Raw genomic sequence first — 27958 nt, 5'->3', positions numbered from 1 at the left:
TTTGGTTCCTATTCTCAATGGACTGTAGTTGGTTTCCTGTAATCTCACCCGCCAGGTTCTGATGATCTTTTCAAGAAAACAGTTTAAGAGTATCGGGGATAGCCCATCACCTTGTCGGACTCCTGTTTTGATGTCAAAGGAATGCGGGAGACATCCGTGGAACTTCACCTTGGATTTTGTATCGATCAGGGTGGCTCTAATTAATGCCAGCAGTTCCAAATCAACTCCAAATTCATTTAAGATGTTTAGCAGGACTTCCCGGTCAATGGAGTCGTACGCTTTCTTAAAGTCCACAAAGACAGACACATACTGCTTGGACCTTAGTGTAGAATATCTGATGATCGTTTTGAGATTTTGGATCTGTTCAGCTGTTGAGCGACCTTTTCTGAACCCTCCTTGGTATTCACCTATTTGATGTTCGACTTGTGCTTCCAAACGCTCCAGGATGGCAAGTGATAGAATTTTGTAAGTCACGGGTAGCAAAGATATTCCTCTGTAGTTGTTGATGTTCTTCATGCTGCTTCTTTGTGTAATGGATGGATTAAAGCTATTTTCCAATCTTCGTTCCAAATTTCTTCTATTTTCTTTTGCAAGATATCAAGTGATTCCTCTGGGGAATATCTCCGTAGTTCTGCTACTACTGAGTCTTCCCCCGGCGCTTTGTTATTTTTGAGACGGGCAATGTGGCGCTTGATTTCATCTCTGTCGGGTGGTCTGGAATCTGGGTACCTGAGTAAGGGTTCCTTGGTCTCAATGGCGCTTTGCGGTTTAGAGCAATTAAGTAAATTCTTGAAGTAATCTGCCAGAATGCTGCAATTTTCTTCATTTGACGTCGCCAGTATGCCGCACTTTCGCTCAAAGCATAGAGATGGTGGTTTATAGCCAGTGAGTTTGCGTTTGAAGGCTCTGTAGTACTCTCTGCTTTCATTCTTCCTAAAGTTTTGTTCTATGTTTTCAGTGAGAGATTTTTCGTATTTACGTTTCTCAGTTCTGAACACCCTAGCTGCTTGGGCACGTTGGGTTTTGTAGGTTTCCCAATCATTTTCTGATTTCGTAGAGTAGTACTGTTTCCACGCATTGAGTCTTTCTTGGAGGACAGTTTCGCAGGTACCATTCCACCAGGCATGCTTTTTGCTTCTCTTGATTTCTGCAACCTCTTTGGCGGCCTCAACAAGGAGACTTTTGGCGTTGTTAAAGTCACAGTCATTTGGTCTAGCCTTCTCCTGGAACTCCTCGACCCTTTGCCGAAGTTTATCATTGTCGAAGCGTGTGATCTTTTTGGTTGTCTTCCTTGTGTTTGCGGGAATTGGTTTGAATTTGATAAGAGACATATACTGATCTGAGGCCACATTGATGCCTTTCTTTACCTTGACATTCATAATCTCAGGTCTAGTTTCTCCTGGAGATTGCAACATGATCAATTTGGAACTCTCCGAGAACTTGGACGGGAGAACGCCAAGTCATTTGCTTTCTGGGTAGATGGCGAAAGTGGGTCGACATGACCTGCAGGTTGTGATTTTTGCAAATGGACACCAGTCTTTTGCCGTTGGGATTGGTTCTTTTGTGAGCAGGGTAATTTCCTATAACTTTCTTGTACTTCTGTTCACGACCTAGTTGGGCATTGAAGTCACCCAAAAGAAGCTTGACATGGTGTTTGTAGATTTTGTTTAATTTTTCATCCAGTAGGTCCCAGAAATTATCAACTTCGTCTGGATCAGACTTGTTCTTATCGTTTGTAGGAGCATGTGCGTTAACTAGGCCGTAGGTTTTGTTCGCGCATTTAATTGTGAGTATAGACAATCTGTCATTCACAGGTTCGAAATTTGCAACCGATTTAAGGATCTTGGTTCTAACAGCAAACGCGGTTCCAAACATCACAGCTCCATTGAGGATTCCTCTTTGCGCTTTGCTCTTGAAAAATCGGTAGCCTTCGGATTCAAAAATCTCTTCATCTGGGTACCTTGTTTCCTGTAGGGCCATTATGGATATCTGATTTTCGTGAAGAGCTTTGGTGAGGGTTTTCAGCTTGCCAGTTTGTGTAAGTGAATTTATGTTGAAAGTTGCTAGAAAGGTTTTAGATTTTGGCCTGAGTTTTTGACTCTTCGGGTTACACCGAGGCGCTCCGACTCGTCTCTTGCATGGTGTCGAGTCTCCCCCAGAATCCGAACGAGACTCGTGCGCCGTGGCGTTCACGACGAGGGATTTATCCGAAGATTTACCCCCTGGGGTATGTTTCTTGAAATGTTGTGCCATCATGCTTTTTGACTTGACATTGCTTTGGACGGGTACCCATCCTTTTACAACTAGGGTTGTTAGCCCTAGAGGTTGTCTCAAGATGTTTTCTGGCTTCTGGTTATTTACCAGTCTTCGCCGTAACCCTGGCAAGGGACCAGATTTTTTTTCACGGTTGTATTTTATTTCCCTACTACCCTCTGACTCTGCTGGCGGCAGAGCCAGCGAGCTTCCCCAATTCCAATGGGACGCGCCCGATGGAGGTTATTATTATTATTATTATCATTATTATTATTATTATTATTATTATTATTATTATTATTATTATTATTGCATCTGTTGTCTTTTATTCGGCTCACGCATCCATACTACCTGAAAATCTTCGCGTCATTAATTTCAATGATGATGGTTCTTATGCGCATTATATTCCTGTTGTTCGTGGGTGCTATAGCTCAACCTTGAAGCAATCCTTCAGCTTTCAGTGACTGGAAGATGATTAGATAGTATATTTCCTAAATTAATTATAATCAGTGTATAACGCTTTCAAGGCTTTAACATATAATATGAGACTGGCACAATTTGCTAAGAACGTAGGCCATAGTTTGGTGATGATGATAACGATGATGCGTGTTGTTTAAAGGGACTAATATCTAAAGTCATCGCCCAGGCCATAGTTTATTCAGCGGAACACTGTCATAGATATTGCTCAGATCAGTTACCTTGGAATGATGATGTTATCAATACAAAATCTCCCAGCGCATAAATCAATTTGTTTTTCTACGTCTTGAAGTTTGATTTTTAATACATTTTTATCATCTGAATGGCATATTCTAAAAAGGTACCTTTGTGCAAAAAATACCATGGCTAAATGGTAAGCGTGCTGGCCTTTGGACGCAGGGATCCCGGGTTCGATTCCAGTCATGTTCGACTATAACTATAATTGGTTAATTCCGCTGGCACGGGGTTTTTGTGTATGTGTCGTCTTCATAATCATTATTTCATGTTCATCACAACGCGCAGATTGCCTACGGGCGTCCAATCAATAGAGCGCATCTAGCAAGCCACACTTGCCCTCCGACACTCCAGGCACTAAAAGCCGTACGCCATTTTTTGTGCCAAAAATGACCGTTTTGTGTTAACTGAGGATTTAATCACTGTAAGGATAAGTTAGACCTAATATTCTGTATTCCAAAATAACAGTTCGTGCATTTCCATCCGAAACAGATCTCATCAAGAAACAAAAGTTTGAGGACGTAAGAAAGATGACTTGTCATGTACCTGAGGACTGTGCTGATTTCTACAAGGAAGTAAATTTTGGCCAACAGTTGCAAGTCACACGGACGACGACTGAAGAACCAGAAGAAGCTTTGAAGAGATTTCTAATTTTGATCGGTGATTGCCCCTTTTCCATTAAAAGAGGTGTAATATATTTGAATTTATTTAGGTTTTTGCAGTATTGCATTATAACCTCAAACGTTTATGATGTTAAACCATAAAATAAATATGTATAGTCAAATTTTAACTGTAAAATATGTTGATAACCCTTTCTGTTGTAAGAAACAACACAAATTCAAAAATCAAACAAAATGTATACCAAGAAAGTTCTAAGTCTTATTAGACCACGAAATGCGTACACAAGTTACACCTTTGACTAATTACCCTATAAAAAAAATTCTTTCTTCTTAACGGTTTTCTTGGAAATCAGTTTTTCAGAAACTTATAGACATATTTCTTTAGGCCTATACTGTAACAGTCTCATCTATATTATGTCATCTGTTGTCTTTTATAGGACCATGTATCATTCAATAACTCACTCGCTGACTATTCAACGAATCTTAGACATTCCTTAACGTGGGAAGTTCAAATTTCAAACGATAGTCGCCCTTATACCGTAGGTGCTCACGAGGAAGACGATTGAACTATATCCACTCTTAAAGTTGTTAAATAGGGGTTTAACACCTCCTAATAAAAATGTACTTCTAGGAAACCATTCTTCGTACAAAAGTGAAATTTAACATGACCGTTGCTGTCATACATCTCTGACATTTAAAAAAAAAAATTGACATTGAATATTGAATTTTCACGACCACATTGTTATCGAAACCGACTTTCAACTTATTAGGTCGTGTTACGTACATTTAGGACGTGTTGAAGAGATGTTAAGTACAGAATAGAAAAAGGCGAACAGGACACCAGTGAAATCAGAACCCACAACCTGTGAAGATTATTTAATAATAATAATAATAATAATAATAATAATAATAATAATAATAATAATAATAATAATAATAATAATAATAATAATAATAATAATACCTATTATTTCTATTCCTCTGTTTATGCACTGAACATTGCCCGTCTGCATAAGACCACATACAACTGACTTAACATCTTTTCAACACGTACTAAATGTACGTAACACGACCTAATAGGTTGAAAGTCGGTTTCGATTTTTGACGTGTTCTGTATGTGAGGTGTTTGCATGTGGGTTAGATCCAAAAAGATGTTTCACTCATTGATCTTACGGATTACACATGATACCGAGGGTATATTCTAGGAACTCCATCGACTTTAGGTCTTCAGTGTTTAAAACCATAGCGAAGCTTTCCATATAAACATAAAACGGGAGTTCGTGACACTTATTCATCGATAAATTGACAGTTATTCCTGTGTGAAGATTATTTAATAATAATAATAATAATAATAATAATAATAATAATAATAATAATAATAATAATAATAATAATAATAACAATTACCTGTTATTTCTATTCCTCTGTTTATGCACTGAACATTGTCTGTCTGCAGAAGACCACATACAACTAAGAATTTCTTACTATGTGAAGGGCATTCGTTCTGTTGTCCATGAACGTGATAAAGGTAAGCTTTAACTTATCTAGAGACCTTGTTTCCTGTCGTTAAGTATCAACCACCTGAATGGTGTGTTACAACAGTCTCTGATCGTTCTCGTGATAGACATTAAAAGAAATTACAAATATTCAGGGACAAGAGCACCGAGTGTTTCTTCAAAATGTAAAATGACTTCCCGTTAGACTACTTTTTACGCGTAGGCGAAGCACTGTATCTAGACTCGAACCGCGTTGCAGCGTATTTGGTTATCCGTCCACCTTCTGTCCTCAAAGTGATTAGGTTGGCATTTAACAGTATTTACATAGTTGACTCCGGTTTCGATTCCCACTAGATCACAGGTCTTTACCTAGTTCTGAGGTTGGTTCAAGATCCACTCAGCCTAGTTTAGGACAACTGAGGAGCTATCAGACGGAAGATGGCCGCCTTGGTCTAAAAAGCCGGGAGCAATCGCAGCGCTTCCGCTTGTCATCTCGTAATCTGCTGGCCTTTGGGCTAAGCAGTGGTCGTTTGGTAGGCCAAGCCTCATCAGTTTTGTAGCGCCATAGGGCGGAAATAAAACCAAATCCCATGGCGCAAGAGCCCTGAAGGGCCATGGCCTACCTAGTAACCGCAGCTCATCCAGAAGGCCTACAGATTACGAGGTGTCATGTGGTCGACACGACGAATCTTCTCGGCCATTATTCTTGGTTTTCAAGACCGGAGCTGCCATCTCACCGTCAGACAGCTCCTCAATTTCAATCCCGTAGGCTAAGTGGAACTCGAACCAGCCCTCAGATCCAGGTAAAAATCCCTGATCTGGCCAGGAATCAAACCCTAAGCCTCCAGGTGAAGTGTCAGGTACGCTACCCCTAGACCGTGGGGCCGTCAGCCGCAGGAAAAGGGGCTGTTAAATAGGGAGGACGATATTTATAAAATTAAGAAGAAGAAGAAGAAGAAGACTTTTACGAAGAAGAAGAAGAAGAAGAAGAAGAAGAAGAAGAAGAAGAAGAAGAAGAATACTTTTACGTCCCACTACATTAACTACTTTTGTGGTTTTCAGAGACGTCAAGGTACGAGAATTTTGTCCCTCAGGAGTTATTTTAAGAGCCAGTAAATCTACCGACATGAGGCTGGTGTATTTGAGTAGCTTCTAATACCACCGGGCAGGTCCGAGATCGAACCCATCAACTTGAGCTCAGATGCCCAGCACTCCACCACCTGAGCTACTCATCCCGGCTAAATAGGAAAGATCTGTCACGTAGCTATCAGCTAGTATTCGGTAGATAACGGGGTCGAACCCCAGTGTCCGCAGCCTTGAAGGTGTTTTACCGTGCTTTCCCCATTTTCACACCAGGGAAACGCTGGGGCTGTACCTTAATTATGGCCACGAGAGTTTCCTTCCCACTCCTAGCCCTAACACCTACCTGAGTCGATGCGACGTAAAGCAAATTGCAAAATGTAACGATACACAAATCTGGGTGCACACACACGTGCTACAAAGTGCATACATATTTATATATGACCTTTTCTTCAACATGAAACCGTCCATTCTGCTGCCTTTCGAAATATTTACTAGTCCTCCTGAGACACCTGTGTTTACTGAAAGTTCAGTGATCCTTCTTCAGAGCAATAATCTGATTCCCTAAAGAACGATATTAGTATATCATTAGGAGGACGATTAAATACTGAGCACTCGCGCACTGTCCTTTGGTATGGGCTAGATCAAGTTTGCACTCTCATGGACCTGTTCCAGTCTCATCCTTGGCTTTGACGACATGAATGTGACTGAGGTATGAGCGATGTTAGTAATGCCATTCCATATTCAACCACTTCCTGATATGAATGGTATGAAAATGTTACACATAGAGTCAGTTAGTGCGCGTATTTCATTGGGCTTGCTGCAGTGATATGTAATAGCAACTTCTGGCTGGTAGATGAAAACAACGGGAAACGAATTCACTACTCATTTCACAAGGATGTTTCTTCAATGACGCCTAGACCATCTATGGTAGCTGACAGGGGAGCTGTTGTGGATAAAATCAGCCTTCGGGCTGAATGCCCAACATACTTGTGATGGTAGGCTACATATCATAACCCCAGCATACTGTTATTATTATTATTATTATTATTATTATTATTATTATTATTATTATTTCATTGCTGACTAGCAAAATACCCGTGCTTCGCTACGGTTTTAAACTGAAGGTTATTAGTGATTTTAAATTTTCGAGAGTCTACTGTTGGCTGAGCCTGGGAAATACTCCCTCAATTCGTACGTCAAACAGTTTTGTGGGAATGATTATTTATTTTATAATCTAACACTAATTTTGAAACCCGTGCAGGAGAATTGGAATGTTTCAAACCCTATCTTACTTTATATCTGGAATATTGTTTACTCTGTGGATTAGGAAAAACGTGTGAGTGTTTCGCGATGTAAGATATCAGTGGTTAAGTGCATAAGAAGTGCACAAGAGTGCAGAAGTGATGAAAAATAAATTTATCGTGGTGGTGTATACTTATGTATGTGTTATCCTGCGTGATAATTTTTGAAGTCATTGAATAGAGAGAGTCGAAATTTTATCCATAGAGCATCAACACTACGCCGCCATTTTGACATCCCATAGAGATCATAAGTTAAACTGGAATACAAGCGACATGTTGATGGACGAGTGCGACATCTGCAGAAAAGTCATAAACTCAGAAGTGAACTTTTTGCAATGCGAAATACGTGAAAGATGTCAGCACTTCGAATGCTGCGGGATTACAAGTGGAGAATTCTACATCCTCAAAAAGAGGAACTGTAAACACACTTGGCTATGTTCCGGATGCAAAACAAAAAGTTTGAAGTTTACAGATGCGGAAGATAATCTGCTGGAAAAGCTCAAGACATTTATGAAGGCTGAATTAAGAACTTTGTGACGACCCTACTGAGGGATGAGATAAAATCAACCCTGTGCCAAGAATTTTCAAACTATATTAAGCGCTCGAATAAGGAGAAGGCTACCAGCCACCCAATTGGTCCTAACGGTCCTGAAACCGAAAACAGTGATCTTGGGGAAACTCAAGGGCTAGATGTCAACTCTCATATGAACATTGACGCCGCTGTAATATCGCAGCAAGCTCAAAAGAGAACTCTCAAGTAGAAAGACAGGGTTTTAGTACAGAAGGGTAAAGAACAGGTGAAGGTAGATTCTAAGAAGACAAATGCAAACACAGAACCTACGACTGTAGATATACCAATCGTTAGTCAACATGAAGTGGATACATTCGGGGAAGAAGGAGAGTGGGAAGAAAAGGAAGGAAGAAGGAGGAAGTCCAAGGGAGCGCACACCACAACGGGGTCCAAAGTACTTGAAAATAGCAAATTCAGAGCTGGAGATAGGAAGGCGTGGCGCTATGTAGGCCGCACATATCCGTCGATAAGAATACCCTGGTTGAACATCTAAAAGAAGATGGAATTGAATGGAAGATAGACTGTGAAGAGCTGATACAGCGGGCGAGACCAAAGAGTTCAAACTGGGTGTCCCCTTCGAAGCCAACAGCATGGTGAAACATCCGCAACTTTTGCCGAGAGTGATCATTGTCCGACGATATATTTTTCGAAGATACTAGGATTTAAGGATCCGACCCACGGGAGGAAACTATGACCGAGAACATAAGAACAATGATATGGAATATAGAAGGTTCAGTGAATGGTTTAAGCATGTTCCCAATCGATGAACTGAAAGACTTTGACATTGTAATCCTAACGGAAACCTTTCTCACGAAGGACTGGAATTTGGAAGGTTTCTACAACATTCATGTTCTAATCCTGAAGAGACTAAAAGGTAGGTTATCCGATTGAATTACCTGCCTTCTGAAGCCGAGATACCACCCGTTCGATGTGAAATACAAGACACTAGAGATGTTAGTGGTTAAAACAAGCATGGGTTCGATAATATGTGTGCATTTCCAACCTGGTATAGAAATAAAGATATTATAGATATCATTAGCATTGGACTCAAGAAGGTGGGACAACAGGAACGGGTGATACTCGCTGGATACATTAATTGCTGAGTCGATATTGACAACACTAAGTCAAAGGCGGTCCTCGGATTCCTTCAAGGAGAAGACATACATCTGCCCCAACGGAAGTTGCACGATCGATTTAGCATTCTCAAATATGAAGCACGTGATAAGCGTAGCCCAAATAATACAGAAGAATATTGCCAGGAAGTATATGCCTGTAGGGACAAACTTTAAGGTACAACAAAGCATCCCTACCACATCTCATACTATAATGCGGACCAGAGCACTGGTCATACAAACGATCGAGGAATCCACCCCTTTGATCACAGAAACATTACAGCTCATACAGTATGGACACATTGACACCGCCCTACGGGAAATAGAAGACATCAAGCCTAGCCCTGGTTCAGCGCAGCCTGTTACCAGCCCAGGAAACAACGATTCAACCGCTGCACGCAGCGATAATGTCACCCTGTGAAGTCTCCCTGTACGAATGCTCCAGGAAAAGACAGAGCTACAAAGCGCTGATCAGAGAAACAAAAAGGAAATATTTTGAGGAAACAGTAAAGAAGCTTATAGAGAAAGCTGAGAAGAACCCGTTCAAAGTCTTAAAATCGAGGAATCCAACCTTTCCGAGAGACATTCCTATGGTGGTCTGGAATGACCAAAATTTCATTTCTTTTTGTCCAGTAGTTTTAGCTCGGCCAGTCAGTCAGTCAGTCAGTCAGTCAGTCAGTCAGTCAGTCAGTCAGTCAGTCAGTCAGTCAGTCAGTCAGTCAGTCAGTCAGTCAGTCAGTCAGTCAGTCAGTCAGTCAGTCAGTCAGTCAGGACATGTCATTTTATGTAGATTAAGGTAAGAATATTTGAAGCTGAAAGTTCTCCATGTTAGATTTTAGCAATTTGTTTTGTACATGCATTTTGGAAACACTGCTATTTCCAGGTTTGAGAAATCATACAAGGAAAACTTGAGTGAGTCATGCCGGGAGTCCACAAGTCAAACTTCGGGAGTGGTAGGGCGATAGCCACGTATTACCTTTGCACGGATATCTCTCGCTCATGATTGGACAGACAAGCCGGAACAAGCTTGAAGATATTGAAAAGGAGTTAAGATGAAAAAGTTTATTTATGTTTTGGGAGAACGCGATTCAGTGAACATTTCTATTACTCGGGAACAATTTTTGGATGAGTTTACTGTAAATATTATCTACCGTGTATTTGGCGGTGTACATTTGATTAAGGACGAACGGAGTAGTGTTGTTGTGTGCTTGTTAGTACTTATACAACTATTGTGCTAAGGTAATGATCTAAATTCGTGTACTTGGTCTTCCATAGTCTCATGGCAACTTTCTGTAATATATGGCCCAGTTTGAAGACATACAGTAGATCAACAGCGTGTGTTTGTACAAACGAAAGTGTCTCTAAAACCAAGTGTCGGTGTCGGTGGAAAAAAAAAAGAGGAATAATATAAAATTGATAGGCTATACCATGTGTTGATGGTGAAGATAATTTGTATTGGTACGAAAAAACAGTGAAGGGCGATATACCTTATATTGTATATGCATTGAAATAATTCGTCATCGGGCTCACTACTGTCACTCAAAACTGTCGTTTTTCACTGCCTTGCTTTTTCTAGGTTTGTTGAATGTATGTAGGGAGTCTTCAAGCAATTGTAAATATTTTTTGAGTGTGTTGCTACCTTATATGTATTGTGTGTTGATGAAATGCTAATGTACAGGTTATGGTTAGGTCAGAATATAGATAGTTTATTTTCAATTAGTGGAGAAGTTATTGGAGAACCTAGGTAGAGTTCCTACCAATTTATTCATTTGTTTTGTTGTTTATATGTACATTGGCATACGTGTTAAAAACTTCGTAACCTGCGTCATCGTATGTAAGTACTGACTGGTACGTCAAGCTGTAAATACAGTGCATACACATGAAGCACATTCTGAATTATCCTTACGTTTTCCTGTATTCATATTGTCGTTCTCTGTGATGGATGACCTGAGTTAAAGAGATTGAGAAAGTTGCGGGAAGTCATTCTCTTTAATGTACAGGCATGAGGTAGGTAGGCGGTGTCCCACTAGTAATTCAGTAGAGTGCTCTTTTACACAGCTATAGTCAGTAGGATGCTGTTCAGGATGTTTTAAATGTAAATTGTGACAACTTTTCTGTAATGTGCTGTATGTATGTTCAGTTTATCTACTTCATATTTTTCATTGTACTAAATAATAATAATAATATTTTTTATATCCCACTAACTGCTTCTGAAGGTTTTCGGGGACGCCGAGGTGCCGTAATTTTGTCCCGCAGGAGTTCTTTTATGTGCTAGTAAATCTACCGTCACGAGGCTGACGTGTTTGAGCACCTTCAAATACCACCGGACTAAGCCAGGATCGAATCTGCCTATTGGGGACAGAAGGCCAGTGCCTCAACCGTCTGTACCACCCAGCCCGGCTCATTGTCCTCACGACACATCTTTCTACATTCTTTCTTAAAACAACTGGGTAATTTTCTTTTGACATAATTAGTCTTTTCATTACATAATTAACTATTTGTGAGGTCCCGGGAGTCAAACATTAGAAAAATTCTGAGTGAAGAACATGTAGGTCGATTTTGAACACTCTTCCACAGTCTAAGACGGCTGAAATATGTCTTATTGTTAACTATCCAACTTATTCATATGAATTCTTTATTAATACAGTACTAGAAGACACGTGCTTCTCCACAGCATTCCATATAAGTAAGTGAGATAACTCGTCTTGATGTGCATGTCGCAGTCACATTGTCTTGCCCGCCCTTTTCGATAGTTTTATGAACATTTAATACAGGTACACGCACGCACATTAATGGTGTCCCGACATAAACAATCAACACTATCCCACTCCAGTACTGAAAAGGAGGGGAGAGAGTGAAGGGGTAGTGTTGAAGGCCATCCCAGAACCGAAAAGGAGGGGCAGGGAGCGAACAGGTAGTGCTGAATACACAGTGTGTGTATTCCGGCCTACATTTCATTATACTGCAACATTGTAAGATGGCTCCTATCTTATCACAGGTGAATCGAGGCCGTATTATTGCCATGTGGGAAGCTCACATGGTCCCCCAAGCAGTAGCTCAAGCAATACCACGCAGCCTTAAAGACACCGAGCTCGATAGCTGCAGTCGCCTAAGTGCGGCCAGTGTCCAGTACTCGGGAGATAGTGGGTTCGAACCCCACCGTCGGCAGCCCTGAAGATGGTTTTTCGTCGTTCCCCAATTTCACGCCAGGCAAATGCTGGGGCTGCAGATTCCAACTCCTACCTTTTCCTATCCCATCGTCGCCATTTTTTAAGTAAAGAAATGCTTACACATTTATACATCAATATCTTATTTTAGCATATTAATTTTCTGTTTATAGAATTTATCGTAATTCTATATTCGAAGTGGTAAATTATGATGATATTACTTCAGTAAAGTCCAGAACAAAGTTAGGAACCAGTAAAAGATATTTTCAAATTACGACCCGATATAACGCAGCTACAAAATATTCCTAACCAGTATAAAATACTTTTCGGTTAAAAACCTCCTTTACTTCTTGATACTGTAATTATCACAGTAGGTTACCTAATGCTGTACTTCAGTACATCCGCCACTGTGCCCATTTCAATCACAACAGAGTCTTGTAGCGGGCTGTATACATGCAGCAATGCGTAAGGGTACGTCCATAGTGCACCGCTTCCCGCTTCTCGCTTTGTCGCGTAAACCGCGCCAGTTGCAAGCAGCGAGGTGAACCCGCGCGATTCTAGCTGGTGGTGGTTATAGTGCACCGCTCGCGGAAGGCCGGAAGCATCTGTCAGTAGGCAAGATAGAGGTGTCACGCGAGGATCTAATGTGTATGTTGTTGACAACAGATATTATTTATCATAAAATTAAACAAGAAAGAATTAAAAACGTCCACGAAATGAACATTTTTTTGCTAGTGGCTTTACGTTACACCGACACAAATAGGTCTTATGGCGACGATGGGATAGGAAAGGCCTAGGAGTTGGAAGGAAGCGGCCGTAGCCTTAATTAAGGATGCAAGCTCACAGCCGCGCGCCCCTAACCGCACGACCAACTCGCGCGGTACGAAATGAACAGAACTCGCCTTAAAGTAGGGGAATAACGTACTTTGTTACCTCAACTGAAAGCTCACCCCGAGAAATTTTACGAATATTTCCGAATGGATGAACAGACTACATCTTGAACAAAATCGAATACCGGGTAAGAAAAGGATGGTGTAACTTTCACCAACAGAAAATTCTTCCAGAAGAACGTCTTACGGTAACTTTGAGGAAAGTAGTTTTGAATTATTAGTTTTGATTGTTTTATTTATACAAAAGGGAAAATGAGATGATGTGGTAATTTTGAACAGGATTTTATAACAATAGTTGGGCTATAAACATTTAATTACCGAGCTCGATAGCTGCAGTCGCTTAAGTGCGACCAGTATCCAGTATTCGGGAGATAGTGGGTTTGAACCCCACTGTCGGCAGCCCTGAAGATGGTTTTCCGTGGTTTCCCCTTTTTACATCAGACAAATGCTGGAGCTGTAGCTTAATTAAGGCCACGGCCGCTTCCTTCCCACTCCTAGACCTTTCCTGTCCCATTGTCGCCATAAGACCTATCTGTGTCGGTGAGACGTAAATCGTCTTATAAAACAAAATAAAAGCATTTAATTTCAACGATAAATTAATGGCGGAAGCGTTAAAAGTACACTTTTTCAAACCTAATTTTATTAGAGAATGAATACGAAGTAAATATTAATGAAAATGTTTAGCATTACACTTTTTAACGTAACACAAATTCACCTTACAGTTGCACAATGTCTCAAATGCATCACCATGAAGTGCGGTCTGAACGGTCTGTTCATTTGAGTATGAAGTACCACCATGACTGGAATTAGGGCTGGGAATGTGTGGAATATCCTGGAAATTCGGATAAACGAACTCGTCAACTAATTGCTGAACTCTATTTCTGAGTTGCAGTTTCTAATGGTGCGGTATTTTGCTTACATAAGCCAAAACACTTCGAAAGAACAATGCATCATCATTGTCGTCACATCGGTCACATCTGCGTTCTTGTATGACGCGTTCCAACAAAGAAGCCTTTTTTTCTCAATCAGTATCATTTTCTGGTTATACTTTGAACTTAGTTCGTCTCGCTTCCTTTTTCTTGGCAAGCCTATGGTTTCATCCTGCTGTGTTTCCTGAGCTGTGCGGGTTTTTTTTTTTCACTTCCTGAATACTCTCCACACCCAACTGCAGTGTGAGCAACCATTTCAGAATGCTCATTTTCCTGATGAGCTGGAGTTTTACTGTTTTTCAAGTTGCTCGATGTAGTTCTTGGTGCCCACTAAAAACGTCAGTGATTTAGAATATGGCCATTTGGATTCTGGATGACTGCCAGCATCACCTGAACGACAGGGAGGGAACTTTCCCATTTCTATGGCGAATTGTTCTCTCAGATACTTCCACTTTTTCCGCAGAACCCCATCTGAGAAAACAAACGGAATTATTAGTTTATCGATTGATTATTTACTTAGTTTTACACTGTTAATAACTCGCTGATAATCTGAAGTCCCGTTTAAAACTATTCAACTATTAGGAAATATCTGAAAACACATTACTGGGAAATGCAGTAATGTTTAGTGACTACTAATGTAGTTGTTTGATATAATAATGACGATATAATTTGTGTTGATAATAATAATAATAATAATTGTTCCGAGGGTACTGTGGAACAGCAGAGGTGAAAGAAGGTGCGGGTTGGAATAGGTCTCAACTACCAAGTTAAAGTTAATTTAAAAGTTTAACAAAGGTTATATTTTCTCTTCAAAATCAACAAATAACAGATAACATTCAACAATTTCCACAAGGTGAAATAACAATGAAAGTCAGGTACAAAATGATTTTTTTCCGTCAGGGGTTTTTTTACCAAGTTTTGGGCTTCGAGCCCCACACTCACAACTTTTGAGCGAATAGCTCAACTTTACCCAGTTACCAAATGAACAAAGGAGCAGAAGACCCCATCATTCCAAGGAGCACTTGCCCCTAATTACAATGTTAAGCCTCCTAGAGGCACGCAGAGATCAAATTAGGAAAGAGCAGTCCTGCTCTCAATTTCACAAGCCTATCAAAGGCCACAACCAACTCACTCCTAACTGCCCTCAAGGCACACATACAGTGAAACAGGGGTATCTTGTACCCAACCTACAGGGCCTTCACATGAAAAAAAACAAAACATCAGGTTAAGTTACTGGCCCATAATGCAAAATAGAATGGAGGCCATAACTTGCACTCCTACACCAAGTTTTTATCAAAAACCCTATGTGGCGCTAGGCTGATGATACAGGGGCTAAGCCCAATCTATGGAGGTGACTAGTCGGCAAATAAGTTTAAGACTTTAAGAAGGAAGAGAAAAACGGTTACGAAAACATAGTCACCTCAAATTCAAAACGAAGGGGAGTTCGAGAGGGTGAAGCACTCTCTATCCCCACTTTACAGATTTGTAGTTTGTAGATAGACAGAAAAGAATTTACATTTTAAAAGGGTAGGTTACATACTAAAGGTTTCGAACCCTCCTCGAGAGTTAAACTGCTGAGCTAGCAAGAAATGAAGATGTTAACAGGCCATTACCTTTTAGATGAACTGCTGCCCGAAGAAAGAAGCGCTTCCCGACCCCTGCTACATAATCATACACTACGCAAGTTGTCGATGGAGTGGCCCCGAGACAAGAAAATCAGCAGTTTATATACCCTCGTGGAACATTCGAGACCTTTCATGAATGATAACAACCCGCCCACAAACTTTTATTGGTCGGCTAAAGATTACAAGTCAAAACTGAAGAAGAAATCTAGGATTGGAGGGAAAATTAATTTAGAAAATTTAGGATTGGCTGAATTTAAAACTGGCGGAAACAGAGATCAATATTGCCAACCCAAAAAATGAAAGAAAGAAATTTAACAAAGAACAAACTTATATATACAAAATTTCTTCGAAAACAGTTCATTCACTTCGCACCAGGGTGCACAGTTATAGTTTTTAAGTAGTGACATCTAGAAGAGAATGTCCACACTTCTTGCTACAGCACAAACAAACACAAATCGAAATAGACATAGTTCAGAACACTTCAAAATTTACAGTAGTGACATCTTCCGAAAAACCGTTGAGTTAATTCAGTTGTTAAAGTTCAGGCTCTCTCCTGTAGAGGAGTTTCCACTGGCGCAATATTTGAATTAGTGGAGGTGTACCACCCGGTACAATAATAATAATAATAATAATAATAATAATAATAATAATAATAATAATAATAATAATAATAATAATAATAATAAAAGTACTGTCTATTTCTCACTTACCGTCTTCAACACCCATTTCAGCAGCTCTTTCCTTCCATGCTTTGTCAACAACGTTGACATGGGCTAGCAACCTTTCGTCTCAAATTACACTTTTCATAAATACTTTGGAGATTAAAATATCTTTATCCGCTTCTATTTTATAAAAGCAAGAGTGAGAACAACGTGCGCAGTCGGAAGATAAACAGCAGACTGACCGGGCGTGTTGGACGGTAAAGCGGTTCAAGCGGGGAAAAGAAATAAACATTATTTCCTGTTAAAGCGGGTAGAAGCGGTTTGAGCTGGTTAACGCAGTTAGGCGGGTGCACTATGGCCGCCCCAATCAGTTTTCACTACCTTTTCTTTCCCGCTCGCCCGCCGCGATAAAGCAGGAAGCGGGAAGCGGTGCACTATGGCCGTACCCTTAAGCGAGAAGGTGGGTTATTGTACCTTCGGCACTACCCCGTCACTCCCTTCCTTCTTGTTTTGTACTGAAATGGCCTTCAACACCACCCCTTCACTCTCTCCCCTCCGTTTCAGTACTGGAGTGGGGTAGTGTTGATTGTTTATGTCGGGACACCATTAATGTGCACGTCTGTACATAATAACTGATTCATTCGTAATAAAGTTTCTAACACTTCTTTCCATAAACTATTTTCTGTGCTTCGACCAATCGGGCGTATCTGGATCTTAACGTTTTTAAACGAACTCGCCCGAGATTGTGCAACATACAATATTGGCCGTGACTGAATATATATATTTTGCTAGTGGCTTTACGTCGCACCGACACAGATAGGTCTTATGGCGACAATGGGATAGGAAAGGCCTAGGACTTGGAAGGAAGCTGCCGTGGCCTTAATTAAGGTACAGCCCAAGCATTTGCCTGGTGTGAAAATGGGAAACCACGGAAAACCATCCTCAGGGCTGCCGACGGTGGGATTCGAGCCCGCTATCTCCCGGATGCAAGCTCACAGCCGCTTGCCCCTGATCGCATGGCCAACTCGCCCGGTGACTGAATATTAGTTCGGGTAAGTAGACTACCCATTTTTTCAAGAGTTTGCTCCTGCGCGTTATTAATGGTCATAGAGACAGCAAGTCGACTTGATACGTTCCCATCTGTACGTATATAGACTGTTTTCTCTTTGCAGCGTGTAAGTTATTACGAAAGTTCTGCCATCTGTTGACTACATTGAGAAGAGAATCAAAGAGTATCTAGCAGAGAATAACATTCTTCCATGATGAGAGGAAGTGTATTCTCTCCAGCTTAAAGGGGCAGTAATCAAATATGGCTGTATGCAATCACATTACTAAGAATGAAAATCACATTATATCAGAACATTAATTAAAGTGTTAGTCGGTTAGCAGCCTGTTAAGTACAGAATGTATTGCGGGTTAGGGTAAGCCTAATTACTGGAATGATCATTTAATGATTTGATTTTATGATTACTGGAAGTTGACTAAACTTAGAGACCCATCGATGTCTCACGATTCACCGGCAGTGGATTTCGGAAAGAATAAAAGAGGAATGAAGCAAATTGGTCCAGAAGAACGGACGGACGGATTTGCCAAAACCGTGCTTAGTAAACTCTTTTAAAATTTAGACTAGAGGACCCGAGAGAGTAGCTTTATGCTTTGGGTCACGTAGTTATGAACTTGTATTTGGGAGATAGTGGGTTAGTGGGATAGCCTTGAAGATGGTTTTCCGTGGTTTCCTATTTTCACACCAGGCAAATACTATGGATAAACCTTAATTAAAGGCCAATGTCGCTTCCAGCTTCTAGCCCTTCCCTATCCCATCGTCTCCATAAAACCTATCTGTGTAGGTGCTACGTAAAGCAAATAGAAAAAAAACTTTTTCTTCATTGTTGTGAAGCAAATTTATTTTTTTGTTCGAAAGAATCATCATGATGCAATATAATAACTTTCCCTGACTATTTCCCGAACGAAGAAAAATATAGTACTCTTCTCTCTGGAGGTCGTATTCTGATTTGTGACTATCATCTGGTTCTAGATGAGTCTGACACACCTCCGTTCGGTTTTAATATGTTTATGTGGAGCCTGAAAGATCTAGTATGATAAAATAATGCACCCCCCGGACCGGAACAAATGCAAAAAGTGCAAAGGAAATATATGATACAATAAATTAGTTACAATTTTGAATATACTAGTGTGACACAACCTAATAGAGAAACTCTTCTTCTTCTTCTTCTTCTTCTTCTTCTATGTATGTTTACCATCCAGGACCGGTTTTTCCTTCGGACTCAGCCAGAGATCCCACCTCTACCGCCTCAAGGAGAGAGTGCTGGAGCTTCAAACTCTGGGCCGGGGGATACAACTCGGGAGGATGACCAGTACCTCACCCAGGTGGCCTCACCTGCTATGCTGAACAGGGGCCTTGAGGAGGGATGGGAAGATTGGAAGGGATAGACAAGGAAGAGGGAAGGAAGCGGCCGTGGCCTTAATTTAGGTACCATCCCGGCATTTGCCTGGAGGAGAAGTGGGAAACCACGGAAACCACTTCCAGGATGGCTGAGGTGGGAATCGAACCCACCTCTACTCAGTTGACCTCCAGAGGCTGAGCGGACACCGTTCCAGCCCTCGCACCTCTTTTCAAATATCGTGGCAGAGCCGGGAATCGAACCCGGACCTCCGGCGGTGGCAGCTAATCACACTAACAACTACACCATAGAGGCGGACAATAGAGAAACTCAACCACTGAAAATAAGGTTTGCTTTAAAAATATCAATTTCCATTAAGTAGGCTACTTTGTACAAATATTATTTTTCATTATTATGGCGTCTACTGCTGTGGGCGCCCCCTGCCAGCCAAGCAGTATCCGACCAGTTATGAGTGTAGTACGTTGTTATTCTAACCTTCTTTAAGAAAATCCACAGCCTGTTTCCAGTCATTCGACCGGGTCAGGAATGGAATGAATGAAGCCCCATCTAGCGGCGAGGATAGGAACTGTGCCGGCTGCCGAAGCCTGACGCACTCCTGTGGGGCAATGATTAACGCATGACAGATGAAATGAAATGATATTGGTGTTGCTGGAATGAAATATGACAGGAAAAACCGGAGCACCCGAAGAAAACCTGCCCCGCATCCGCTTTGTCCACCGCCAATCTCACATGGAATGATCGGGATTTGAACCACGGAACCCAGCGGTGAGAGGCCGGTGCTCTACCGCCTGAGCCACGGAGGCTCCCTCTAACCTTCTTTATATTATCTGTATTTGGTGCACAATGAATCTGAGGTAAATTTACTACTGGTGAACCCAAACCTCTGCCTCCGAAGATAATTAGACTTTTGAATTACAGTTTAATTAGACAAGGTTTAAAAAGAATATCTAAGATATGAACCTCAGAGAAGAAGGAATATAATGAATATGGCATTCTTTCTCCCTTTCTTAATCCGTTTAATCTTCAGGGTTGGCTTTTCCCTCGGAATCAGCGAGGGATCGCACTTCTACTGCCTCAATGGCAGTGTCCTGGAGCGTGAGACTTTGGGTCAGGGGATACAACTAGGAAGAAGAACCAGTGTGTCGCCAAAGCGGCCTCACCTGCTATGCTGAACAGGGGCCTTGTGCGGGGGAGGGGGTAGGGGTGAAGATCGGAGGGGTAGACAAGGAAGAGGGAAGAAAGCGGCAGTGGCCTCAAGTTAGGTACAATCCCGGCATTTGCTTGGCAGCTAATCACGCTTACCACTACACCACAGAAGCGGAAGAATATGGCATTTATTCAAATATTTTGATAACAACTTGTTCGCTGACGAGTTACTGAACTGCAGGTTTAGCAGGAGAAGCTTATCAGACACCACTGTGGTAATATGAACGCCCCTGCATTATACCCAGATGGCATATTTAGAACAAAAATCTAAATTCGTGAAAACATGGGACATTAAAGATAGGATATTCTATGTATAAGATTTTCGATGTCCGTATACTAAACAGAACTAATATTTCTCGAGATATTTTCAAATTTTCGATACATTAATAATCGTGAATATCCTCCATTAAATATTGTTCGCACTATAAAACAGCATGAAACATAAAAGGTTAAAAATTATCTTTCGCACAAATGTTTAAAATGTATAGTTCGACACAGTTAATACTAACAGAGAAATTTGACTAGCCTTCGGGCTGAGGACTGAACAACAATATTGCTACGACACTGCATAGCCCTAGTCAAATAATTTGCTGCCTAGCGCACAACCTGGATATCCTTGAACTTAAGTTTCATGAAATTCTGTTGAGCCGTTTCACGTCATGGCATCACGAATAATCATAATAATAATAATGAATTGGAAATGAAATGGCGTATGGCTTTTAGTGCCGGGAGTGCCCGAGGACAAGTTTGGCTCGCCGGATGCAGGTCTTTTGATTTGACGCTCATAGGTCACCTGCGCGTCATGATGAAGATGAAATGATGATGAAGACGACAGATACACCCAGCCCCGTGCCAGCGAAATTAACCAATTAAGGTTAAAATTCCCGACTCTGCCGGGAATCGAACCCGGTTCTTCTAGGACATTTCGTACCATGGACATTTCGTATCACCAGACATTTCGTACCACTTGACCGGTTGATTACCTGCAAAGTGTCAGTTAATGACTTAAAAATATTTAGGAGAGGACATTCCGTACCACTTCAAAGAGTGAGAAGTGTTGTGAAGTAAAAACCATATCCTAATGAATATATTCATTTGTATATCCATTGTCCACTACTGGCGCAGAAGCCTCCACTCGGTGTGACCACTACTGATGTTAACCTTCCGTCGGACGCAGCTGGGACACACGTGTTAATTCTTATCTGGTATTCTTCATTCTCGGGTCCGACTCCTTAGCTGAATGGTCAGCGTTGAGGCCTTCGGTTCAGAGCGTCCCGGGTTCGATTCCCGGCTGGGCCGGGAATTTTAATCACGAATGATTAATTCTTCTCGTTTGGGGATAGGTTGTTTGTGTTTGTCCCAGCATTCTCCCCATCATAATCAGACAACACACTACACTACCAAACACCACAGAAATACGCAATAGTGATTACATCCCTTCATATAGGGTTGTTGTCAGGAAGGGCATCACGCCGTAAAACAGGGCCAAATCCACATGTGCTACACTGTTCGCACCCGCGATCCCACAAGGTGTGGGAAAAATTGGTAGAAGGAGAAAAAGAAGATTCGTCATCGGCGGCAACCATGTACGCTTAAGAAAATGGAAATTGCAACGCCATGAAGGCTTTGGTCGTTTGTGTTGATTTTCAAGATATGGAACGATTCGATGTAAGTATGTAAACGATCAAAGTTTCAGACCCATTGGATTGTTGCTACAGGTCTCCCCATGTGATTGGTCGCGGAGGAATCAACTCCAGTATACGGACTCTGGTGTAGCGTAGTTGACTTGCAGTCTGTGCAGTGAAGTGTTCCCCGTCAAACATGCCTCCACGACAGAGAAGAGCACGCATCAACAACTGTCGCCGTTTGAGAGGGCTCGGATAATTGGGCTGTGTGAGGCTTGATTATCGCTAAGGACTGTCGCTGCACGTGTTGGCCGATAGGCATCTACGGTACTACGTGTATGGCAGCAGTGGTCAAATGAAGGTACCCACACTCGTAGACCTGACACAGGCCCATCAAGACGGACAACTGTGAGAGAGGATCGCCGCATCATTCGGATGGCCCAGATGGAACCCCATGCAACAGCAGCGCAAATTCGAGCAGCTGTGGCACCCCACGTTACACAACAAACAGTTGGTAATCGCCTGCGTCCAGCTTGCTTACGAGCCCGTGTCCCTGCAGAAGGTGTTCCAATGACCCCACAACAGCGACGTGTAAGGCTGGCCTGGTGTCGAGATAGATCGACGTGGGTCGACGAATGGCATAGGGTCGTCTTTAGTGATGAATCGCGCTTCTGTTTTGCCCGCAGTGATTGCCGGAATCGCGTGCGCTGACGTACCGGGGAGAGGGGCCGCCCAGATCTTATTGTCGAGAGGCACATACGGCCAACACCAAGCATTATGGCCTGGGGAGCTATTGGCTTTAATGTGAAATCACAATTAGTGCTTGTTGAGGCCACTATGACTGCTCGACAGTACGTTGATATGATACTCAATCCAGTGGTTGTCCCTATGATGGCGAACATTGCTAATGGGATATTTCAGCAGGACAATGCCCGGGTTCACACTGGACGCATCTCCAGAGGAGCTCTCCACGACATCACAACCTTAGAATGGCTCGCCAGATCCCCGGACCTCAGCCCTATTGAGCATGTGTGGGACATGATGGGTCGACACCTGGCCAACCGTCCTCCGCCACCCACAACTCTGGAACAACTGACCCGTGCAGTGCAGCAAGCATGGGCCACAATTCCTCAAGACGCGATCCAGGGCCTTATTGACTCTATGCCTCGACGAATTCATCAATGTTTTTCAGCTCGTGGTGTGCACATCCTGTATTGATTGTTATCCAAACTTGCGGTCAGAGGGACCTGAAAGTGTAATAATCGAATCATAAACGAACACTCGCCCTGCACGTTCAATTGCAGCAATGTAGCATCACTCTTTCTGGGTGTTACAATTTCCATTTCCTTCAGTGTACTTCCACCATTCAGTAGTTTCCTGTTTGCACGTGACCTTCAAGCCCATATCGGCCAGTTCATCAGAATATTTTACTTACTTGATACTAAAATAATGCAGTAGTTTATAAATATTCACAGTAATAGTAATATTATCCATCCTTTTGCTCGTCAGGCACATTGCGCCCGAACACGATGTATATTTCTATTGTATTGTTTTGTTTCACTATTTATGCTTCAAAAATAGACTTTCTTATGATAATATTTACATATATATAAATAATAAGTATAGTTTAAGGGACATCTATTAAAAATATTACAGAGGTTTTGTTCAGCAAATTTTGAAATTTTTTTGTGTCTGATTTTTAAAGGTGTCGTCTGTCAGGCTCAATACGGACGCTGGCGTGGAAATACAAATCCAATTTGACATCAAGTGGTACGCATTGTCCTGGAATAAATTCTTGGGGATTACGGGAAAACAGTTCGCAGGTAGATAAGGACCTAGGTGGTACGAAATGTCCTCAAAAATCAAGTGGTACGGAATGTCCGTGGTACGAAATGTCCGGATACTGAACCCGGGACCCCTATGACCAAAGGTCAGCACGCTAACCATTTAGCCATGGAGCCGAACAATAATAATAATAGTAGAGTCGAACTCTGGAAATATGCAGGTGACAATGCGATCAATTGAGATAATATGCGATTTTTGGGAACCAGAGGAACTTCCAATTTGCTGGACTTCAGCACTGATACACTATCATTATAAAATTAAAGATTAATTAAACAGACTGAATAAGTAGCGAGACAACTCACTACTCTCGCAAGATCTCCAAAACCCTCCAAAGCAGGGCAGAGAAACAACTGATTCTGTAATTCGGAGACTACCAAGGACGGTTTTGGAAAGGACTCTTTTGTGCTGAACAGATCATGAACCTTAAATCTATTATTTCGTATCTGAAACTTAGGAATGTGAAAATCATGGCGAGGTTTGTTGATTCGCAGAAGGTCCACCACTCGATCGATCGAACAACATTAATGAACATTCGGAAAGAATTCGGCTTATAGAGTCAGATATATAAGGGACCATTCAATAGATCATTATGGGCATCACATCCAAAGTGAAATTTAGAGGAGAAATTTGAAACACTTTTGAAATAAGAACTGGAGCAGCCTGGTTCACCGGGGCCAGGAAAGGTCGTACAGGAAGTGGGGATCACGGGTGTTGACATCCTGAGACATGTATCTTGCAGGACTCCGTTATTTACGGAGCATCCATCGGCGGAATTGCTGTTCAGCTGGGCGTTTGGTCGGTTCATGGTAGGGATTGCTAATTCAGGTTAAACAACAGTGTGCAAAGTTTGCTGCTTAAAAATTATACTTAAACGGAGGACACAAACTGAAGTCAGTGACATTGCCAATTATCGGCATGTCAACCGGCGGGTAGACTACGTTAATCTCAGATAAAAGCGAAGTTTACTAACCTACAACCTGTTTTCCAGTCATTGACCGGGTCAGGGATGGAATGAATGAAGCCCCGGCGAGGATAGGAGTTGTGCTGGCTGCCGAGGCCTGTCGCACTCCTCTGGGGCAATGACTAATTACTGACAGATGAAAAGAAATGATTGGAGAGTGTTGCTGGAATGAAAGATGACAGGGAAAACCGGAGTACCTGGAGAAAATCCTGTCCCGCCTCCCCTTTGTCCAGAACATTTCTCGCATGGAGTGACCGGGATTTGAACCACGGAACCCAGTGGTGAGAGGCCGACGTGCTGCCGCCTGAGCCACTGAGGACAGATAAAAGCGAAGTAGGAGACACAAATTTGAGGTACAGAATTGAAACAGAAGTATATACTGTATATATAAATTGCATCTCTCCGTCCGACTCCTTGGCTCCGGGTTCGATTCCCGGCTGGATTGGTAATTTTAATAGCGTCTGATAAATCCTTATGACTGTAGGACATAAGCAACCATCACAGAAACACTAAATACTGGTTAAATTCCTCCACATAGGGTTGGAGTCAGGATATGCAACCGGCCGTAAAGCAGGGCCAAATCCACATGTGTGACATAGTTCGCACCCGTGACCCCACAGATGTGGGAAAAGTGGTAGAAGAAGAAAAGGAAGAGGGTAGATTACATCTCTCAAAAATGCCACCCAGTCTTTAAAATATTGCATACCATCAAACCTTTTTGTAACAATTATATCAAGTTTTTCCATTGTTTTATAATAGTGAAGCCATGCTGGATAGCTTAGTCGGTAGAGCACGGGCTTTCTGAACTCAAGTTGAAGCATTCGATCCCGCTCAGTCTGGAAATACGTCAGCGTCGTATCGGTAGATTTACGAGCAAGTTAAAGAAGTCTTATGGGACAGAATTCTGGCACCTCAGCGTCTCCAGAATCGTAAAAGTAGTTAGTGGGAGGTAAATCCAATACCATTATTATAAACATAATCGTGTAGTGTATGTTTGACAAATCAAACAATATGAAATAATGTATAAGGAATTCTCCTCATGGAGAATGGGGATTTGGCATCCGCAAATTGAGAGATGCGTGATCGATATAACATGACAGTAGTCCCCATTGTTGACTGTTCCCTGCTTTCTAGTGGCAGCCTTCAAGACGTCACTTGTTTTCGCGTGTTAAATATTTTATTAGCGGCAGCAGACAGGATGTTCCTTGACATCCAGCCGTCACGACTTTAATTAGATGAAAGAAAAGCGAGCGGCAGCATGCTGTGGAGTACTCACCGCTTTCATATTAAAGCGGGACGAAATATCGGTTTTGTCTAAGCTCGGAGAGCAACAAGATTATTAGCGAAAAAAAATTACATATTCCATATACATTCTAGGTTCTAGGGGGAATACATTTGTTACCGGGTGAGTGACTGAAATTTTTATTTCCGTTATTTTCGATGCTAAGTGTTTCTCTGGAAAATGTCGTTCTGAACTGAGGAGATAAGTATCACATCCACTGATGAAAGTAAGAGAGGAACCTGTCCAATTACTCTTCACTACCTGGAAATCCCTCAACTAAATTCTCACCGGTGTATTGAGATGAAAAATCGAACTTTGCTAAGTGACAATTCATCGAAGAATATATATATATATTTTTACAATCTGTTTTACGTCGTACCGACACTGGTAGATCGTCTTATGGCGACGATGGGATAGGAAAGGGCCAGGAGTGGGAAGGAAGCGGCCATGGCCTTAGTTACGGTATATCTCCGAGAACTGTAAAGGTAGTTAGTGGGACGAAAGCAAATAACATTATTATTATTATTAATTGCTGTACAGCCTCGTCATTTGCCTGGTGTGCAAATGGGAAACCACGGAAAACCATCTTCAGGACTGCCGACAGTGGGGTTTGAACACACTATCTTCCGAATGCAAGCTCACAGCTGAACAACCCTAATTTCACGGCCAACTCGCTCGGTCATCGAAGAAGTTTCACTCTTTCAAATTGCTCAAGTCCAAGATAAAGAAGAACTTCAGGTCCGTGAGAATTTGACCAGAATATGACCTTCTTTCAGCCAACGCAAAACAATGCAGATTGCTGGAAGGACAGAGTTTAATTGTGACCGTCGACACGGAAATCATAATGAAGTGAATGGACTCAAGAGTGTGTTATTCATAAGCTGGGAGTATTAGATACGAACGTAACGAGAATGATTGCTGGTTCTAGGGTGAAGATACTCAAAAGGATGAGAAAAAATCTAAGTTACGAATTAACTTAATGAATGAAGCTATGAATAGGAATCAGCGTCGGTGGTGATGTCCTGTGAATGGTGGGTGATAGGTTATCTAAAAGAATGAAGGACTCAAGCATAGATGGAAAGAGAATGAGAAGGAGACCAAACTAACAACAGTTAAAAATGGCCGGACTTGGTTTTTAATGATTTAAATGATTTTGAGTTTAGAGGTATGGAACTAGTTGCAATTAGAGGATTGACAGGATGACGACAGTTAATTCACTGAAGCTTGCAGACTAAACGCTGAGAAGCACAGCATTCTATAACGAAGATGTTTATATGTACCGAGTGAGTGGCTGCGCCGTTTGGGTCACGTAGCTATCACCTTGCATTCGCGAGATAGTGGGTTCGAAACCTGAAGATGGTTTTCCGTGGTTCTTATTTTCCTTTTCCTCAATTAAGGCCACCGTCACTTCTTTCCCACTCCCACCTCTTTCCTATTCCATCGTCACCATAAGATATATCTGTGTCAGTACGACGTAAAGTTAGTTGTAATTAATGAAAAAATGAACCATTTAGCCATGGAGCCGGACTGTAATTAATAATAATAATAATAATAATAATAATAATAATAATAATAATAATAATAATAATAATAATAAAGTTTTCATAACGCTCTCCTTGTAACTATAACCATTCTCTTGTCTGTTGTTTTTTCCAAAGTTTTCTTAAAATATTTCTGAAGTATAAGAGATTCATCGAGCCAGACACTGTAATCTCGTAACGTGGACTTAAAGAAAACTAAGTCCACCATGGGATTGGAAAAATAATTTTTCATTATGCACGATATGTAATAACGTATAACCCTTTACCTTTGAAATATGAAATTGTTTAATAAATCATTTTGGGTACCTCTAGCAAGGATGTTAGTCAGGTACCGATTTTCTTGGCAGTTTCGACTAGAAATATAGTGAAAAAACTTACGTATTTATCTACTAGGGATGGCAACGATATATCGATTTTTACGAAATACCGATATTTTCCTTTCGATTTATCGGTATATCGATACCGAAATTTTGATTAAATTTACCGAATAATATATCGGTTTTTCCGTAAATGTATCGTTTTTCTTTGAATTACTATTTTCATAAATACATACGCACTAGAGAACGCCGATAATTCTTCAAGAGATGGTGCTAGTGAAGGTGGAATTGCAACCTGGAAATATCCAATCTAATCAATACCTTGCTCTGAGCCTCTG

General features: G+C 41.5%; 1 protein-coding gene across 1 annotated transcript in view; it reads right to left on the bottom strand.

The window, feature by feature from the left end:
* The window catches only part of LOC137496931 (dopaminechrome tautomerase-like), an 80808-nt gene extending 75779 nt beyond the window's left edge, over positions 1-5029 (bottom strand). Inside the window, exon 1 of the mRNA XM_068225032.1 lies at positions 4992-5029. The gene's annotated coding sequence lies outside the window, so the exon portion shown is untranslated. The remainder of the gene's footprint in view (positions 1-4991) is intronic.
* Positions 5030-27958: the final 22929 nt, after the last annotated feature.

This window comes from Anabrus simplex, chromosome 1 (genome assembly GCF_040414725.1).
Source record: "Anabrus simplex isolate iqAnaSimp1 chromosome 1, ASM4041472v1, whole genome shotgun sequence".
Taxonomy (NCBI): domain Eukaryota; kingdom Metazoa; phylum Arthropoda; class Insecta; order Orthoptera; family Tettigoniidae; genus Anabrus; species Anabrus simplex.
The sequence above is the reverse complement of the archived record's forward strand: the minus strand, read 5'-3'. Positions and strand labels throughout refer to the sequence as shown.